The following is a 20,707-nucleotide window of genomic DNA, read 5'->3' as shown; positions in this document are numbered from 1 at the left end:
TGTGTCTGAGCATAATGATATGGTAGTCCTGATAGTGGGTTATTTAATTTTAAGAATTTATTATACCTGCTGGATATGATTATAATTAGGTTTCCTCAGGACCTGTTCTTGATGGCTGTAGCACTTATTAGTCCACTAAATGGCGCAGAGTTGTGCAAGCATTGCAGTCTTTCCCCGGAGGTAATTTGTTGGTAACTTGGAGCCAGTATGCTTTTGCATTTTTAATCCCAGAAAACTTCTCCAAATGGAAAGTTGTCATCCAGGCAAGTGAGTTTGTGACTTATACCCACCGCAGGCTTCATCTGCACAATGAAAGGTGAAAATTAGAAATTCTTTCCTCCTGGAGGACCAGCAGCTCCATAGCATTGGCTTGTGATACAAGCCATTCATCTCTAGCCTATTGCGGTTCCTTCAGCACTGTCAAACATCAGCTGAGAGCTAGTGCAGAAACTGCGAGGAAACATCTATCTTGCTTGCAGAAAAATAGTAATTCTTATCAGGATTCAGTGTTCCAAAGTGTTGCGTTTGCCCTTCAGTGGATTGGATTTGACGTGACGTGCATTACTGACTTTGTTTGAAGCCGCATTGAGTCGAAGAGGTGTCAGCTCCTTGCAAACAATGTCTCTCCACTTGTGCAGTTTGTGGGAAAACTTAAAAGGTGCTTGTGCAGACCAGATCGAGTTTTTCCGGGAGCTGTCAATAAAGTGGGCAAAGAGGCGCAATACACAGAAGATCTGTGCTGAACAGGAAGGCAGAGAAAGCAGTGCAGGAAACAGCAAAGACAAGACCATTTGTAAATCCTCCTCAGCGGCCTGAATCCTGCTTTCCACCTTCGACCTTATGTTAATTTAGTCTTTTGCCTGCCGGGCCTCTTCGCTCACCTGCTCTCCCAAACAACAAAATCAACATCCGTCTGTAAAAAGACGCCTCCTGTCTGGTGCCAGAGGAACTGTTGTTCACGTTTATCAGCTTAGCAAGAATTTACATTTTAATTGAATCCTGATGTTTGAGCCAAACTATACTTGCTGAGTAACTGGAGCCCCTTCAGAGAAACAACTTACAGGCTTGAAGTGTGAGTCCACTGAAGATGACAGGCAGTCAGAGCCATTCACATTGACTATGCAGAATTCAACTTTGTGTGCCAAGATTGCTCATTTCTCCATCACCAGGAATATCCCTGGATTTTGTGTGTGTAGGAATATCACAAAACTACAGCTGGGCTTTGTGTGCGTGTATTTACAGATCAGTGTGTATGTATTTTAATGAGTTTGAATGTGCCAAGAGTTTTCATGCTTCCATTGCCAGGGATATACTTGGAATGTGTCTGTATAAACAGCAGGGAATGACATTTGGGCTCAAGGTGTGTGTGTGTGTGTGTGTGTGTGTGTGTGTGTGTGTGTGTGTGTGTGTGTGTGTGTGTGTGTGTGTGTGCGCGCGTGTGTGCGTGTGCGTAGGTGTGTGCTTGTATGTGTATGTTTTCTCAGATCACTCATAGATCAGCGCTCAATCATACTAATTAGGATGGATGTGTCCACTCCTACACTGTCTTTGATGTGGCATGTTGGCTAACTGTGCTGATGTGTGAGATTCTCTCTAATAAGAAATTAGATAAAGGGATATGATTCGTCAGCACCTGTCTTTATTTGGTCTATCCTTTACATATATTTAGAATATTACACTGACACCATGGGGATGCAAGTTACGTGCCCCAGTTGATTTTTCACAATCTGGTGTGTAAATTGTGTTATTATACTTACTTTGTATTCATACAAATCTGTTGAGTTTATTTGAGGTCACTCCAGTTGTTAAGTGTGTGTGTTTGTCTTTTCCCGTCATCAAAATAGAGAAAATCATCTCTACCATATTTCAAATGAACTGCAGCTTTGCTTTATGTAAAATCAACTGCACTTCTTCAACAGCATTTAATTCTCAAGGCTCAAGTGAAAAGCTGCAATAAGGTCACATCTACAACTTTATGACAAACAAAGGATCTTCATCTTACTATATGTCGCAAAGAAAAACAGAAACATTGTAGAAACTGGAACCAGCCAGTAGTTTAGCTTGAAAAAAAAAACTAAGAATGTGCAGAGACTGAAAACGGCTCTGTGAGGCTGGGTTTGGACACAGGGCTGCTCTGAGCTAAATTGAGACTTAAACATGCTAACATGCTCACAGTGACAATCAATCAGTCAGTTTATTTAAAGTGTAGAATCACCAAGCAACATTGGACCAAAACACTTTACAATTACAAAGAATTCAAAGACCACAATATTCAGGAAATGAATGAAATGATACAAATTAAGGTAAGACAACCACATTCACGTTAAAGAAATGTTAAACAACATGCAATGGTGGCTTACAAATGCATGGAAAGCAATGGAAAGTGAATGAGTAGTACTCATCACTGGAGGTCTCTCAGCTACCAAGGCCTATAGGGATGGTTCAGGGTCACCTACACCACCCCTAGCTATAAGATTTATCAAATATAAATGCTTTAAACATATCTTAAAAGTGTGTCTTAAGAGTGTCTGCTTCTCAAACTCAAACTGTAGCTGGTTACATAGGAGAGGTGCCTAATAGCTAAAGTAAATAATGCTAAAATGCTGAGTGAATATGCCAGAAAGTATAATGTTTACCATGTTCACAATCTAAGTTTATCTTCTTAGCAAGCTGACATTTGCTACTTAGCACTAAACACAAAGCGTAACTGAGGCTGATGGAAATCTCCATAGTTTTGCAGGTTATTGGTCATCAACCAAACTAGTAAAATTTCGACCAATGAAGGTAGTAGAAGAAAGGTTAGGGGATCACCAAAGTTTTTAATTTAATTTAATTTTTTTTTAATTTGATGGCAATCCATCCAATAGTTGTTGACATATTTGACTCGGATGGTGCTAAAAGAAAACTCAGGATCAGTAAAGTCTTTCAGAGTAATCTTCCAGGCACCTTGAATGTTTGTCTGACTGACCAACAGAGCAACATTAGCATCCATGACTAAAAGTTCTTTAAACTGTTGACTTTTTTTTTCTGGAGATTAAGTTATTATTTAATTGACTAACATGATCTTTTATCACATTACAAAAAAGTTTTTGCCTCTTTCTTTATTTCTTCCTCTCTCTTTAAGTTCGCTGGCTGTGTGAGGCATTTTATTGGATGGCTTCAGTTGTGAAAGAAGTTAATGGTCGGAGTAAAGGTTTCTAAGACTGAATCAAAGCCAAACCCTTCTGTTTGACACTCGTTCATCTTGGGTTTTTTTAATCAGATGACCACCATTCTGTTAAACTGGTTTGGTTGTATTATTCTGTGTTCTGTTTCACAAAGAATCAGGTAAAGGACTGTCCTTACTCTGTGTCTCATTTACACCGGCATGGACGGAAGCACAACCCATTACAAAGCAATTAAAATGCTAATTTCAATTGTTATTATTACCTTATTTCCTGAATGAGGCACCTGCAGGCTTCATCCTAGTGCTGTACATTGTAACTAGTCAGTGATTAACTTCTGCATTAGCCCGCTGATAAAGAGCAACTGAAAAGTCAAGAGCATAAATTGAGCAACAGACTTCCAGCGCCAGTTTCTGAATGAAGTCATTAGGATTCTGATTAATTAGATCTATTCTGACCTTCCAATCTCGTTGCTTCTGCCAGAACCAATAGATGTTCCTCTCTCTGCTTTTGTTCATATGGAAATAAAAATAAAGTCGTGGTCCTAGATGGTAGCTGCGACATTGTAATTTAAGGAGATTATGCTTTGATGTGACACCAGAAAGTGTTATCATTGTAACAGTAAAACAGATAAGAGTTAATTAACTGATAATGGCCCTCTATTCACTGAGATGAAAGTCAGTGAATAGAAATGAAATGGTGGGACTCAAAGAGAAAAATGGTAAGTCTGTAGATCTCAGAAGAGCAGCTGACTTCATTCCTCCTGATGAAGCATCACATTGGTATGGCATGAATGCTGAGTAATCATTATCACAGCTGCCACAACAATGAACTAAACCAAGCAGTATGAATTTCATCACGTCTCTTTCTATATAAACTGCACTATAGGCTTCTTGGAGAAAAAACTACACCTGTCATATAAGAGCCTTTGATCACCTGATGATGACCTCTTTTGTTCCCTCCTACTCTTCTTCCAAAACCCATCCCAAGACATCAGAGCAAATCGATGGTAACATCACCGTGAAACCGAACACTATTTTTGAGGAAAGTAAATGTAACAAGAGGGCAAGAAAAAACACAAATCTGCCTTCCTGTATGCAAGGTCTTTGATCAGTATTCGGCAGGGCAAGTTCGTTTTTTTTTTTTTTTTTTTTATCAGCTCTATCCTCCTCCCTCACAGATGAGAAACAATGTGCTTTATTCCATTACACTGTAAATCCAATCTCATGCTTCACGCTCTGTAGAAGAGTAGCAGGAAGAGGGAATGAATGAAATGACATGGGGAAATGTTGACACAAATCCCGCAATCCCTAAGGTGACACTAGTAGGTCACTGGGGTACTGTAGAGGGATTCTGAGCAATTAACCAATCAATTAAGGGGTTGATGCTGCTCCATGTAGCTATTACGGTACACGTGTTGCTGGAGTGAGAAGTGCGCACTGGGCTTGACAAAGCACCAAAGTTGGGCTGTTTATTCATTCCGCTGCCTATTCCAACCAAGAGGTAACACTTGGGAAATCAGTGGCCCTCCAGGGGGAAAGCTTTCAAGTATACAATTAAGAAATAATTAGCATTTTACTGCTTAAAATGCAGACTTGCACACAAATTGTGTTACATTATCACCACTGAGGGTAATAGAACACACTCTGATCTTATAAAAGAGAATGAAAATGTCTGAAAATGATTGGCTTCAGAGTGTACGTCTCTAGAAACCCTGCATTACTGCCGTTGACTCTCCCAGACATCTGATGAACGCCTAAATGAATAATAGATCGACAGAAAATAAATAATTAATTCTTTAAATCTGTTGCAAACAGCTTGTAATATTCACTGATCTATCTCCTGCATGATTCATATGGAAATACAATGCCTTTAAAAAGCTCATAAGCTTCAACCGCTCATGAAGACAAGAGAGGCATTCATCTCCTGGCATCAGTTAACAAAATGTCTCGTGGAACCACTACTGTTAACTGTTGAACACCGTTGGGTGCTGAGGAAGCTGATGTATGATTCACTGCTGGTGAAGCTGCTGTTGCTACAAAAACTGCTTAAGATGTAATTTTGAATGTTTGCTACATAACATCAGGTGTCTTAACTGTAAGCTGCAAATATGATCATAATCGCGTCAATCATGACGGACGTGACTGGTGCCATTGCACTGCCTCTAGGGTTTCAACTTGTTGGGATTCTTAATAGCGTAGACTGCTGAAATGGTTAATCATATTCTGTGCTATAGCCACCTGGCAATGCCAGCGTTGTGGAGCCAAGGATGGATGTCAGTCTGCTGGTGCTCCAGATTGTTTTGGGCTGATTGTCATGAAATTTTATACGGACATTCCTGACTTCGCCTTTGGCACCACTATGAGGTTGACATTTTTGCTTTTAATTGGATATCTCAAATACAGCTAAGAAATGTGTTGCAGATGTCTATGGTCCCCAGAGGATGTATCCAACTTTGGTCATCACCCAACATTTCCTCCTGTGGTTTTAAGTAAAATGTCTCAACAACATTTTTAATTGGTTGAAAGGAAATGTGGTTCAGATATTTTTGTCCCCCTCGGTGGTCCATTCATTTTTCAGCGCTAAGTAGCTAGCATGCTAACTAACTAAACTAAGCTGGGGAACATGGTAAACATTGTGGCCTACCTACTTAGCGACAGCATTTTAGTATTGTTACTTCTAGCATGTTATAATGCTGACAAAAGAATTTAACTCTGAAGAAACCCACCCTCAACCCGGCTGATGTAAACAACTACAGACCCGTCTCTCTTCTTCCCTTTCTTTCCAAAACTCTCGAACGAGCTATCTCCAATCAACTCTCCTCCTATCTGCACCATAATAACCTTCTTGACCCTCACCAGTCTGATTTCAAGGCAGGCCACTCAACAGAGACGGCCCTCCTTGCTGTCTCTGAGCAGCTTCACACTGCTAGAGCAGCCTCTCTCTCCTCTGTCTTGATCCTTCTTGACCTTTCTGTTGCATTTGACACAGTGAACCACCAGATCCTTATTTCCTCCCTTCAGGACCTCGGTGTCTCAGGCTCTGCTCTCTCCCTGTTCTCATCCTCAATGACCGCACCTACCGGGTAACTTGGAGAGGATCTGTGTCTGAACCTTGTCCTCTCACTACTGATGTCCCTCAAGGCTACGTCCTGGGTCCCCTCCTCTTCTCTCTGTACACCAACTCTCTCGACTCTGTCATCCACTCACATGGCTTTTCCTACCACAGCTATGCTGATGACACCCAACTGATCCTCTCTTTTCCCCAATCTGAAACGCAGGTAGCCGCACGAATCTCTGCCTGTCTGACTGACATCTCTCAGTGGATGTCCTCACACCACCTGAAAATCAACCTCGACAAGACCGAACTGCTCTCCCTTCCGGGGAAAGACTCTCCCACCCTCGACCTGACTACTACCTTGGACAACTCTGTGTTATCCCCGACCCTGACTGCTAGGAACCTCAGCGTGACACTCGACAGTCAACTCTCTCTTTCTGCCAACATCGCTGCAACGACGCATTCCTGTAGATACATGCTGCACAACATCAGGAGAATACGTCCTCTTCTCACTCAGAAGGCGGTGCAGGTTCTGGTCCAGGCTCTGGTCCAGGTTCTGGTCCAGGCTCTGGTCATCTCACGTCTAGACTACTGTAACTCCCTCCTGGCAGGTGTACCTGTTAGTGCCATCCGACCTCTGCAGCTCATCCAGAATGCCACAGCTCGACTGGTCTTTAACCTCCTACATTCACTCACACTACTCCGCCCCTCCTCCTTTTCCTCCTCCTCCGCTCCCTTCACTGGTTACCGGTAGCTGCCCGCATCCGTTTCAAAACATTGGTACTTGGCGTACGGTGCTGTGAACAGATCGGGTCCAGTGTACATCCAGGTCATGGTCCAACCCTACATCCCAGCCCGCTCCCTCCGCTCTGCATCTACCAATTGGCTTGTTGCTCCCTCGCTGCGAGCTAAACACTCAAAATCACGACTGTTTGCTGTCCTGGCTCCTAAATGGTAGAATGAGCTCCCCGCCGACATCAGGACAGCGGAAACTCTGTACATCTTCCGCCCCAAACTAAAAACACACCTCTTCCGACTTTACCTTGAACAGTAGAACTTTAGTAGCACTTAAAATGGCACTTACTTTTAGCACTTTGTAGTTTGGCTTTCTTGAAGAAATTGTATTTTCTTGATTCTTGTTGTTCTGGGTTTTGTACCCTCATGGTTGAAATGCACTTATTGTAAGTCGCTTTGGATAAAAGCGTCAGCTAAATGAAATGTAATGTAACTCTGCTACCTACATGCAACTGGCTGAGCTTTACAGAATCGATGTGGCTGTTGACTCTAAGTTGAGTTTGTTTTTGAACAAGGTGTTCATCATGATTTTTTGTAAATCTGCAGTCTAACTTAATTCTTACTGTTTATAATTTAATATTGTATCAATTAGTTAAAAAAAAACTGGTGGTCAAAATTTTAGACAGGATACTTACACTAGCTGATAAATATCCGGTATGCCTTTGAAGTGTATTACTAATTACCAGGGCTGATTAATTAGGTGATATCATAATGAATGCTGCCCAGTTGCACCCCTCTGCTCACCAGTTTATATTGTTTTAAAAAATAATCTTCCAGCACATGGTGATGTTTCTTTTCAATTTAGTGTGAAAATATAGAGTCTGCCCAGAACCACTCAACCATTACAAACTGTCGGGAGTCTCTTTCTTGCTTTTAGAGGCATTTACTTCTCACGAGCTCTCCATATAGTTTATCTAGCGTAACCTCACTGAAGTCCTTAGACATTTACTTTCATCTTGTCCAAAGGCATGCCTCAAAGATGGGAAAAGGTGAAAGTGACTCCGGGGGGTTGGGCATGTTCAAAGCCCAAGCAAAGAGTTTCTTCCTTTTTGCTGCATGGCCCAAATTTTCTTAAAAACAAGCAAGTGCTTCCATCTTATAATGCTATTTTGACGGTTCCAGCTGGACTGTGTGAAGACAGCTTTCCTGAGCTCATTCTCTCCATCAGTAGGCAGAGCAGCTCTTAAGACAACTTCAGAGGGAAGAGTCTCTGAACACATTCACAGGTGAATCATCAGCTCAGTACAGTTGTGTCTTCTTTGATAAATGAAAAAATAAATAATAGACTCTACCCTCTTCCACACAGCCTGTCCCAGCTCTGATGTGTACCCTCCAACTGGAGACTTGCCAGTAATTGAAATTAATTAACTTGTCCAATGTGGGGCAAAAACAATTACCTAACCACCCCTTTGCCTGTCAACAAACCTCATTTCTCATGAGAAACATGAGTAGCATGTTACGATCCTTTGCAGCTGGCCCCTACAAGAGCGGTACAGAGATGATGGATGTCTGTATTTCCAATGGTGCCTCTATTCTAATGAGTTCCTCAGCCATAATGCAGGCTCATTATAAACAAAGAACTGGATCTGTATTACTGAGAATAATAAGAAATGATAATATCCCGGTAATTACTTTGATTATTATCAGTTTTGGTTGCAGCATTGTTGGTTCTTTTATTTTCTTTAATGGGGCAGTTTATGGAAGTCAGTGTTAGCTGAAGAATACCAAAATTAAGTCTGTAATATGCAAAGAAAGTAATGTGCTACATTCACCAAGAACCCATATTTTAATGCAAGTTAAATATTTTTTCCAAAGCTGCTCAGTTTCTTCAGTCTCTGGAAACTTGCTGGACTTGCAAACAGTGGAAAAGCCCCTTTGATTTCTGAGGTTTTTCGTTTCCTTGCAGACCTGATATGCACACATAAATCAAGGTTTCCAAAACTCTGGGGATAAAAATGCACCGTAGCGAGAAGACCAATTTTGGTTCCTTGTGCATGGCTCTCTTACTCTGAGACTGCATCACGGTTCAGGATTATACCATCTCCCTTGATGCTGGTCAGTCTGAGTGGTATAGGTATTTTTTATGTTTGAAAAAGACAATGGCACAAAGCATATCAGGGACATCTGAAAATGTGTACATGCAGTGTTTATGTATGTAATATTCAAGTGTATGACGGTCGCGCCCTCAGCTGGTGAGGACACAGACTTGGATGGATGTGTGCATTGAGAGAACTGACAGTGTTGTGCACGGAGAGGCCAGTGAAGTCACGCTGAAACACAAGATGGTGTTGAAAGAAACAGATTGCTGCTGCTGAGTTAGAAATTGGAGGATTTATTCTAGTTTCCTGAGACAGTTTGGTCAGCGTTGGTGAACAGTTTCTCTGGTCTCCTGTGGCTAGAAGGAGCAGAGTGCAGTTTATTTGTCTGATTAATCTGAGATGCTGCACTCTGGATGTGAACCTCCATTAAGAGTGCAGCGGATACGGTGAGGGAGGGATGATTTTCTGCAGATACAGGTACATTTTAAGCTGACAATATTGCCACGGAAATACAAGATCCACTTTAGAAATACATTTCTATACTCAGATACATTCACACAAAAGGTGTCATATGATCATTCATACATAGACAGACTATATGAAGTGACTTTACTGCTTCAACCTTTAAAAATGAACCTGAATTCTTTAATTGAGTGGTATTCCCCTTCTCACTCAGAGTCTGCCTTCAGAAGATTACAATGCACAGGAGATGGTGGTAGTTTTCCCCACTGTGACTTTTCTGGATTATATGCACCTTGAGTACTTACATAAGTGGCTTTATTTTTCTATCCATTTAGCCATGGGCAGCTTTTGCCTACTCTATCTCCACTTAAATTGCTTTTGGCTTCTCAAAATTACTGACTGGGAATAAAATATCTTCTTAACACAGAGATGGAAATCAGCAGGCTGCACTCTTTACTGTGAATGGTGAACATCATGCCCAGCAGTCACATACATAATTGTTCTCTACAGCCTCACCCTCTCCATTTTGACATTAATTAATCTCAAGCAATCTCCAAACTGCCCATGGGGCCAAGACCTCACGCCTCCAAACCTTCAATTCCCATGATTGAATTTCACAGAGTTCATCTCTCCTGCCCTTAACTTTGCCACTTCGCTAATGGTGATCGGGGAAAAGAAAAAAAAGACACTAAAAAGTAGAGTAGAAAAAAAAACTTTTACCATCAGCTGTATTCTTTTTGCTATCCATCATGGGCCATAGAGGGGAGGACAAAGACAAATACAGCCAGCCAGAATCTCAGCAGAAAGCAAGAAAGATGACCCCTTGGACTCTGGTGCTGCATTTCATTATTTCACTCAGTCCATTCATTCACCACCTTTGGACATATCTTGCCCCAAAAACAGTCTATCATCCCCCTGCACTGCATTGTAACAGACATATGAGGACTGGACAGACCCACAAGGATAAGATAAAGATGGAGTAAACTTTCATAATGATGTTATAAGTAAGAGCAGGGAGTATAAAGTTCAGTCAGTGGAACGCTCTAATGTACCAGGATCTCAACTGGTTTTAAATCCTAAACAAAGACTATGAGTCCACAGCCATACTATCATCTCGGTGAGGTTGTACTTTGGCACGGCATCGCTTTGTGGGAAATACTAACCTCAGCATGCAAATATGCAAGATGATACAAGTTTATACTGTATGTGTGGCACATTTCAACAAAAGGAAATTCAAAGTGCCTTACAGAGGCCATGAAAGGCTTTAAGACAGGATACAAAAGGCAGCATACGGAGACACATTTAAAAGTAAGATACCCTAAACTAAAATCCTATTGGACAGATTAAAAATTAGTATGAAAATGGCAGTGCAGTTGAAGAGATGAATTAATGTCCCAGATTTTGCTTGATAAATGCAGTGGCAAAAGAATATTCTTAAAGTTCCCATATTTTACACTTTTCTAGTGTTTTATTTGCTATAGATATTTCTGTGGTTTCAAGTACCAAAAAACTTCTCAATGTACATTTACATCTTCTGTTTTTAGTTTCTCTCTGACGCTCTACCAAGAACACACTGCTCTGTGTCCGTGTCTTTAAGGCGCACTGAGATCAATGACCTTGTCTTCTGATTGGCTGACTCTTTTTGGACGGATGCATGCCTAGGCCACTGCTTTGTTTTCTTACAGATTAATGGTGGCACAGTGGGCTATGCTAAGGGGAGATATGATCGTGAGTTTATTTATAAAAAAAAAATGTACTGTGACATCACAATCAGACAAGTTCAAACACCCTGTCCAAATGGCACAGTTACTAAATATAGGTTGTGTGCATTTCTCAATGGACTCGGCATTGACACTTATTTCTTATTTTTTGCACATAAACCTGCTTAAAAGACAAGGAAATCTGAATTTATACGACGTGGGACATTCAAACCCTAATTGAAAAAAAAACCTGCTAGTGGCGATGGCAACATTCAGATTTTTTAGCACGTATAATATTTACAATGTCCACCATCCAACTTTAGCTTGTTAGTAAGTAAGCTAAGTGGCACTAAAGACAAAGGTAAAGCTACCACTACTGCTACTGCTTTTGTGAGTATTTGGTCTTAAACCAAAGTACTGGACAAAATGAACCTTTGACGTGATGATCGTACAATAGGCAAAGTGAAGCCATCGCCAAGAAGAATCTAAATGTTGCCAAATTTCATGACAATCCATCCAGACCTTGCTGTCACAGAATTCATTATCCGGAACCATGAATGTCTGTACCAAATTTGGGTGATTCTGAGATATTTTCTGGGAAAAGTGACAAGTTTGACCGGCTAAACCGAGTGGTGGGCTTATCGATGGATCAGTATTGGCATTCTAATACAGGCATGATGTTAGCATGAATTATCTCATATCCTCTGCTGATAAATTAGCAACCATTTTGAAACTTAAACCTCTCAGTAGTTTTGCTGAGTCTGACACCTATAGAAGAGCTCTCTCCCGTTGAAAACTGCACTTCCTCAGACACCCTGACAGTTACGGCATCATTGTCCAATCCTTCCTCCGGTGGAGCGTGGCAGGGGAAGTAGACTTTGTGGAGTCCTGGCACTACAAGGCCCTGGATGCTGCTGCTGCAGGGGCACAGTAAGGCTGAGTAAGCCTGAGAAATCACACGGCTTTGGCCCTGCTGCAGCGTGGGATGCCTCATTGAGTCTGCAGGTATGGAGCTCAGAGTGAGGAATGACTGCAGTCTTTCACAGCTGGCCAGCTTCTCTTGCTCTCTCTCTCACCCTTGCTATCTTTTCATAGCTATGTCACCCCTTTTTATTCCCCAGCTCCTCCTCTCCTGGGAAATGACCAAAACACCTTCTTTTTTGGTCTCGTTCACTTTCCTGCGTCACCTCTCCCAGTCCCAACCCGAGTCAGCCAAACGTACAGTCATTCATGTACAATTGTGCATGTGTGCAAGAATGTGTTCGTGTTTCATCCTCATCCTGGGGAAATATTTCAGTCATGTGTCAGGGACTGTGTGTTTTTTTTGTAGCTGGCTGGCTGTGTTTGCAAGGTGTGAGCTGATCTGGGGAATGGCAGAGAACTTGCATGACAGATGGCCTGTTTGACAGAGGGGATTTTTGGGGTTCAGCTCCGGTTAGCTGAGGTTTGGCACCAAAGCAAGGGCTTGGCCTGCTGTGAGTATCTCCTTCAATCACTGTATACAGACACACAAAATATACAAATAATCCATTACAAATGCTCGTCTTAAAAAAAAAACACAACAAAGAAATAAATACACATGCCAGGGATTATCCTCAAATGACTACTTTGTCCACTGTAGTAAGCTTTTTTTTTTTCATACAGATAAAAGTTGGCTTTCATTCTCTTTAATCATGACATTATTTTGAAATATTGTTTAGTCACTGCACTTAATAAACTAGATCCCTGTTTTTTTTTCTCCAAAAGCTGCAGGATAAAACAATAGACAAACAAACACAAATTCACCCCAGTGAGATCTTATATGACCCGGTGAAATAGAGGAGGCTCCCTCTGAAACTGAATTTTTTTGTGGTTGCCTGGCAACTTGAGTGCATTTGCCTGACATCAAAACAGGAATGGTGAGCAACAAAGGTGGCCACACACAGTCACATCCACAAACACACTGGAGGAGACCTGAATGCCAGAGTAGCTTTGATTCAATCTGTCTCAGGCCACCTGTCATGGACTAATGTACTCACAATCATCCATCACCGAGTCAGATGGTCCATTCAAAGACACTGCATTGTTTTTAGCAATGGATTTTGCATGCTCTGTGCAGTTTAGACATCTGAAGCTTCACTCTGAAGTTTAGCTGCAGCTGTGCAGGTTACACTTTTGGCTGTGAGGCAGTAAAACATATATTGTACGGAAGAGCAGACCATGCTGAGTTAAAGGAGGTCTGAAATTCCTGAAGCGAGGAGAGAAAGTTTTGGAGGTCACAGCATTTTCAGTGGGTGAAACATTTGATTCTCTAACTAAGATATGATGTAGTGCAAAGTCAGTTTAGTGTCAGAATTAAATGTATTGTTTCTTTTAGTTTCTGCATTCTATTTGTTAAGCATCACCCCTGCCTGTGGCATGTCTTATCTTAATCTGCTTTGATATTTTAAGAAAGCAGATCTGATCCCTTTGCATCTCCCTGTGCATCTATAGAAAGGAAAAGGTTACCCACGCATTTCCCAGACTTGCACAGAGGCCACTTGAAATGTAAATCTCAACTCTCCTTCCCCCTATCGTGGGTAGCGACATTTTTATGAAAATTACCTGATTTGAATTTAGATGTGGGTACACGGGAGCAGAGGCATTCACGGAGGCACGTACTGGTTTAACGAAGAGGCGTATTAATAGGCTGTTGTTGACTCCGCTATATGTCTGTCAAAAAGACAGACTAGCTTTCTGTCACAGCCCTAAAGCTGTGTGCGACACTTTGGGCTTTCAGTGCTTGATAGAGGCTGCGTTCACACCAGGGGATAAATAGGTAATTGAGCTGGAGATGGTAGTATTAAAATACACAAAGGCACAGAAACACAGCAGTCACTCTGCCTCGTTTTCCTCTTCTCTATCTCTCTCACACACACTCGTATCAGACACTGTGTGTGTATTTACTTTAAAAAAAAAAAAAAAAAAAAGAAGATACATTTGCTGTTGGATGAATGGAATAATGGCTTTTGTACAGCAGTTACTAAACACTTTATTCATAGCTGGGTCCCAGTGGGTACACATATGCATGACAGGGTTCAAACACCACTTTCAGTAAGCATCCTTTCTGCTGAAGTGTCCTTGAAACTGAATTCTCAACAGTTCTGCCACTGAAAACAGTTTGGGGGATTTATAGATACAAAGAACTGCAATCAGTTAAAAAAAATAAAGTATTGGGATCTCTCTATACATGGGTGCTGTCTAAATGAAGCCAAAGACTCCAATAATGACACAAAAATAAACTTTGCTTCAAGGGTGAATGCTTATCAGAGACTGCAATAACTTCTGACCTCCCTGGAAGAGACAAGCCGAAGGAGTGTTTCGCTGCTGGGATCGATCGAGCACCATCAAGATGTCAAAATAGCTGAAAATGTCTAAATCCCACTCGTCCCACTTGTAGCTTCAGCGTTCAGTGGGCTGTATTCCTCTCCTCCACCTGCAGGACAGCTGTGCGCCGCTGCCACGTCTCTCCGCGCTGCTGGAGTGGACGCGCAAAAAGTGGGGGCGCAGTCCTCATGCAATCAAAACCCTGCTCGTGTGCTGCGCAGCTGTGTCTGAGGGCAGAATTGGACACATCACCCTCCTCCACTCCTCTGGCCCTTTCTGCACCAGCACCGGCCGTTTTTAGTTGAAGGAAAGTTTTGTCTTTTTTTCAACGCGCCGCTGCTTTTTCGCACCACCCCACAAGAGCGGAGGCTTATTGTCTGTGGCGCAGCGCGACAGTGCGGTGTCCGATTACAAACCGTGCGCCGAGGAGCCACCACCGGCTCAGAGCGCTTCTCAGTGGGGCAGAAATAGCACACTGGGCTCCGGAGGGACGACGCAGAGCACAGAGGAGTCTCTGCAGAGAGAGGAGTTTTTTTTTTTTTACCGAGGTCGATTTCGGACAAAGAGACACAGCAGAACTGAGGATATTTCATCTTCAGCTCATCTTCATTTTCTGTGTTTCCTCAGTCTCTTCTCACCGGGACAAGACACGCAGCTTCGTCCCTACTAGATGAACGGGAGTTGGGCACCTCACTTGGTAAGAAGAGACAGATTTTTAGAATGAACTGTGCACCTGCTTTATTATTACTCCGAAATGTCACAGAGTTCTGCAGTCGTTTCTCTTCTTAACGCAACGCATTTGTTTTCTCTTGATCATAAACGGACGAGTTTCACTCACTATCAGATGCTCAATTTTGCGGTGATATCATTCGTGAACATTGGTTGAAATATATTGCTGGAATATGTCAGTATCGAACAGTAAACAGACACTAATCCACAAACCCACAATATCGTAAATAATGTTTTAGAAGTTTTGCGTTGTGCTTTGCTGTGCCTGGCCGCTTGGTGGTGCTGGCAGAGTGCAGCCACCACCAGGTACCTCCGAGCTTTCATCAAATCTTTGTATCCAAAGACTTTCACAGCAGTACTCGGCCTTTCTAATGTCTTATTACAGTTGATTAGGGTCTGGCATAATCACCAAAAGCTTCAGTAACTGAAGTCTACAGAATTTAGTGTAACAGTTGCACTCATGTATTTACGGAGAAGCTTGGAAGGTGATCATGATGAAAGAGAATAGAGGAAAGGAAAGACAATAGTGTGGCAAACAGCAGTGCAGCAGTCCTGACAATATAAGTGGTTCCACAGATGGTGTGAAAGTTGGGACATTTTCATAGTAATGGTTTAAAAACATAATCACACTTTAATAATTCATACATTTTGTCCAATTACGATTATCTAATGTAACTTTTAAGGCACCTGCACCCTGCATTATTAATAGAGTAAAGATGTGTTGGCCATTATCTCACTGGTTTGAATGCAAAAAGGATAGGGAAAAAATGGGTTCTCCTGACGAGACGCTGATTGTGTACAGTATAGTGCAAGTGTTTTATATTTTATCGCAGTAGCTACTGTAGATGTGCCAAGTTTCTTTTATTTTGCTCTTCCCTTTGTTGAGGTATTCAGACCTCCCAGTCACACGTCTTAAACTACATGCCTCTCACTGAGTTGCAGAGCCAGAGCTGTCATTGAAGGCTTTCACTTATGGCTTTGTTGAACTATCAAAACGTTATTTCACTTGTAGAATAAAGGCTTCATTTGACTTTTGTCTTACACTTCAAATTCCAATTTACGCTAGCAGTGCCCTTCAACAAAAGCCAACACGTTTGCGTGCTTGTCAGAGTTGGTCAAAAAGACTCAGAAAAAAAAGGATAAGTTGAATGTATAATGGTAAAACATCTCTTGGTACTATAAGAAAAAAAGGTGATTGATGTTGTGTGCAGTTATGAGGTTCAGGTGCTACACGGCTCTGTTCTGTCAGCAGGTTTAGATGAATGCTTATCTCCAGCTGTGATCATGCTGATTAGTGGTATGATTGAGTGGACATGATTGTTAACGAAATCATTTATTCACCATTGTTTTGTTTAGTTTTTTTTTTAAGGCCTAAGGCAAACACCTTTTTAGAAAGCAAGCACATTTTTACTCAGATGCTGTTTCCCGAGTTTAAAGCCTTTAGCATATTCTTCTCTATTCCATTGGTATTCAAAGGGTCGACAGTTGTTTTGGTCGTGTGAGCTTACAGGACATGAAAGTCACATTTCTGATAAACGCAGTCAGCTTCCTCTGATCTGAAGGCCTCAGACACGTGAAGATGCTATGGCTCGTCCGTCCTGTCACACTGTGCTTACCAGTGGCAATAAGTGACCCTCGTACAGATGGTAGAATTACTTCAGACTCACAGTTTCCAGGCCTGTATTAGACTTTAGATGCTAAAATCTCCCCAGAGGAAGAGGGAAAAAAAGTACAACACAAGAGAGTGACACTGAAGATGCAATAGTGCTGATTCAAGAAATCATGTGACATGATGCTTTTTGGCAGACGTTACCAGTTTTCTAAAGAGATACTGCATCATTAAAGTTGAAGTGATTAGTTCGTCCACAGAGAAGAGAGAAAAACTAAAAGATTACAGGAGAAAGTTGGCATGTATTTTGATACGTCATTAATTATTTAAGTAACTTTTAAGCCAGATGACTGGTTGTCGCTCCTCAGATGTGAATATTTGTTGGTTTTCTTGGTCTTTTTTAATAGTAAATTTTGGATCTTTGTGGTTTGGACTGTTGGTTGGATAGACAGGAAAACAGAATATATCAACAATAGGCTTTGGGAAATTGTGATGTGCATTTTCAGACTCTTTACAGACTAAAATAATGGTTAACTGAGAAAATAATCATCAGATTGATCAATAGATAATCATTAGTTGTAGCTCAAACAGCATTAACACTTGCACTTCTGCCTCTTTAGAGTCATAACAGTTGAGTAGCAGATTGCTGCAGTAGTATGGAAACCAGCCACACATTCCAGCACTAAGTGTAGAGCTGCATATGATTAGCGTGATTGATATTTGCGTTGTGTTGGGAATTTGCCCAAGCACTGACACAGAACAGCGGCGCACACACACAGCAATTAGTCCCAGCCAAGAGAATCCAGCGATGAAAATGACCCCGGCGGCCTCAGCGAGCTGTGTGGTCGCCATGGAAACCGATTGAATGACAAGCCCATTGTTGTCGACCTTTGTGATTCGATGTTCCCCCCGGGGTCGAGCTCTGTCGGGAGTGAAAGTGAAAGGCATTATCATGCACGTGTAAACTAAACAGTCATTACCCTCTGGCCCCTCTGTGCTCTTTAAGGCCTTTTGGTTACTTATTTATCTGACACCCGCAAGACGGGGCTTCAGGATAGTCTGTGTCTGTGTACATACAGCCTCACAAAAGATCTGGGTTTATTGGCCGACAGTTGCATGGAAGCCCCGATTTCACAAATTCTCCTCAGTGGATGATTTATTGCTCTTATGCGAGTAAACTTGGAGGTTCGCACAATAGTTGGAGTAGCTTGCTGTTCTTCCCTGCTGTGCTTTGTCCTCTCACCACCACAGGCTATTTATACATCAGAACCACTTTGCCATTATCTCATCCCTTCCCTTGTTCCTTCTGCCACTTCTGTTTTCAGGACTGTGGTGGAACCAGAGTTCTGTCACATATTAGGAGACACTAATTCAAAATATTTGTGTTCATTTTTAGTGATCTTTTTTTTTTTTTTTTTTTTTTTACAGTAACAGTGTATTTAGATTAATCTCTGACCTATCCATAATAGAGGCAATTTTAAGGTTGTAAGTAAACATTTGTTTTTTTTCTTTCCATTTTTGTCATTGCCAGTCATTTGGTAAGATGGTGCAAACCTTTGAGTAGCCATAGTAACTTATGGCAACTACAAGGTTTCCTACAGGAGATTTGAGAGGCCGTTGGTGTTTGAAAGTATGTGGGTCACAAAGGGAATGAAAATAAAACTTTATCATCCCTGCCACTTCTGTTCTTTAAAGGGCAAAGCATAACAACTGTTGCCATAGTGATTGTGAAGAAGACATCAAGTGGGATGCACAATGCAACCCTGTGTCGTCTGTTGTTTGTCCTCACAAAATTCTACACGACGGCTACGCTGCCGCTAAACAACGTTGAGATCGGTTACCATCAAGGTCAGCAGTAAAAGGTTTGGTGCTTTAGGAAAACAGGCATGGTGCCATTATTTCAAAACACACATCGTGGCTTTATTTTCTATGAGGAATATTATATCATAATGCTTCACAGCTGGAGTAAAGTGAGCCAAAATGAAAACACAGCGCGAACAGAATTAAGATTGATATGTTAAAAGAGCTGGAAATGAAGTGATAAAAAGTGGATGTGCTTGTGTGTAAACAGGCACGCACACGCACACGCACACACGCACACACACACACACACACACACACACACACACACACACACACACACACCAGTTCTCTGATGGGACAAATCCTTGTAAAACAGGCAGAGGAAGCTGTGGTAATTTCACACTGCATGCTAAACAGCAGAAACAGCACAAGGGCAGGTGTAGGAAATAATTTGAGTTCAGAATGCGGCAGGGAAGCGCAGGCGAGCGATATGTGATCCTGGATGCGCTATTATTTCTGCTGCTTGAATCCAAGAATGAATGTCTGCGGTTTGAGTAAAACATCCACTTTCATGTCCACACGTCAGAGGGAATTAGCGCTGCTAAACCAGCCTTCACTCGCCAGCACTGTTACACTACATTACCTCTGTCCTTCTCTCCACTACAACCTCAAAACCCCTCTCAAATAGCAGCTGAATCTGTCTTTTAACCATGATGCCAGCACAGGAAGTAGAGGGAGACTCTATTTGGGTCACGATTAAATAATCCCCAAAGCCTCTTTTTCACTATAAGGGATGAAGAGGATGTTTGAAAGGTTAAACAGAGATGGTTCCAAACTTCTGTGACAACAGGAGAAGCGATTATTGTAAAGTTATTTAAGTTTGGAGTTTGTTGTACTTTTCCTGTACTTGTATTGGTATGAGAGAGAGAGAGAGCAGCTGAGGGGAGAAGAAGACAGGAGTGGGGGAAAGTGTGTGACAAGGTGTAATGAGTCAGGGGAAAAGAGGTGAAAAGAGGATTTTAAAAAGAGAGATCGAGGAAGAAAGAGCGAAGAGGCTTTGCTGCTCTTTGTTTATTGACTGATTGAGTGCCACAGAGCCATTTGAAGGGTGAAATGAGTCATGAGTTGTCATCAAACACACATGCCGACACACACAGAGGGAAACATACTCTTTTTTTTTTTTCCTCCCCTCTCCGGGCCGTCACCCAGCTGTATTTCTCTGGAAGATGAATGACTTTGAGGCATGAATGAGAGGTTCATTTGATAGCGGCGCTCAGCTCGTATATTTCTCTTTTGTGGGAGCTTCTTCTTTCAGGCTGCAGCTTTTACCTCTGAGGTGAGAGCAAAACTGGACTGCCTCCTGTGAGACTTTGACACTCTTTGCTATGTATAGTCGCAGCTAAATTAGCAGCCACCCATTAAAGCAGGTGCATGGTCGTGTGGCTTTCTGTGTATTTACCTTTGTTTGCTGTATGTTTATCATAGCAGCAGGAGGTGGTAATTTAGCTGGAACCTTTCTCGGATTAGAGGCGTTTTTACGCCTCATGGGACGTGCATGGTTGCGTCTTATCTTTATGGAGCATATCATTATACGATAAGAAGCTCTTTTGATGTGATGTGTTTAGAGCTATCTGAGTTTCATCTATTGCAGCGTCGCAAACAGCCAGAGTAGCTCTAATTTGATCAGTGAGGGGATATAAATAAAGAAAATCCTTTAATCTTCGGCAAATGAAAACATTTATCTCTACTTTGAAATCATTACGAAAGGCTAATCAGAGCAATATCCTAGAAAAAAAAAAAAAAAGATATTCAAGTTGCAAGAGGACACTTTTCCTCAGCAGATGAATGAGAAAATGAAATTACAGAGCGTGCTATATTCCTTTTATCCGACCTTATATGAAAGTTTGCGATAACATCTTAAAGATAAAGCAGCCCACTGCTTGTAGTTCGGCCGCGCAGAAAAAATGGGAACAGAAGAGAAATACGGAGGGAGATTGGAGGGGT

General features: G+C 41.7%; 1 protein-coding gene across 2 annotated transcripts in view; it reads left to right on the top strand.

Annotated features, from left to right (window-relative positions):
* The first annotated feature begins 14,742 nt into the window (after positions 1–14,742).
* Positions 14,743–20,707, top strand: part of sema5a (sema domain, seven thrombospondin repeats (type 1 and type 1-like), transmembrane domain (TM) and short cytoplasmic domain, (semaphorin) 5A) — a 126,500-nt gene continuing 120,535 nt past the window's right edge. Inside the window, exon 1 of one of the 2 annotated variants that reach the window (XR_011178346.1) lies at positions 14,743–15,259. The gene's annotated coding sequence lies outside the window, so the exon portion shown is untranslated. The remainder of the gene's footprint in view (positions 15,260–20,707) is intronic. The other variant, XM_069151618.1, reaches the window with a different exon arrangement.

The sequence above is a fragment of the Embiotoca jacksoni genome, unplaced genomic scaffold (genome assembly GCF_022577435.1).
Source record: "Embiotoca jacksoni isolate LCO1_2020_lvr unplaced genomic scaffold, fEmbJac1.0.p SCAF_17, whole genome shotgun sequence".
Lineage (NCBI taxonomy): Eukaryota > Metazoa > Chordata > Actinopteri > Embiotocidae > Embiotoca > Embiotoca jacksoni.
The sequence above is the reverse complement of the archived record's forward strand: the minus strand, read 5'-3'. Positions and strand labels throughout refer to the sequence as shown.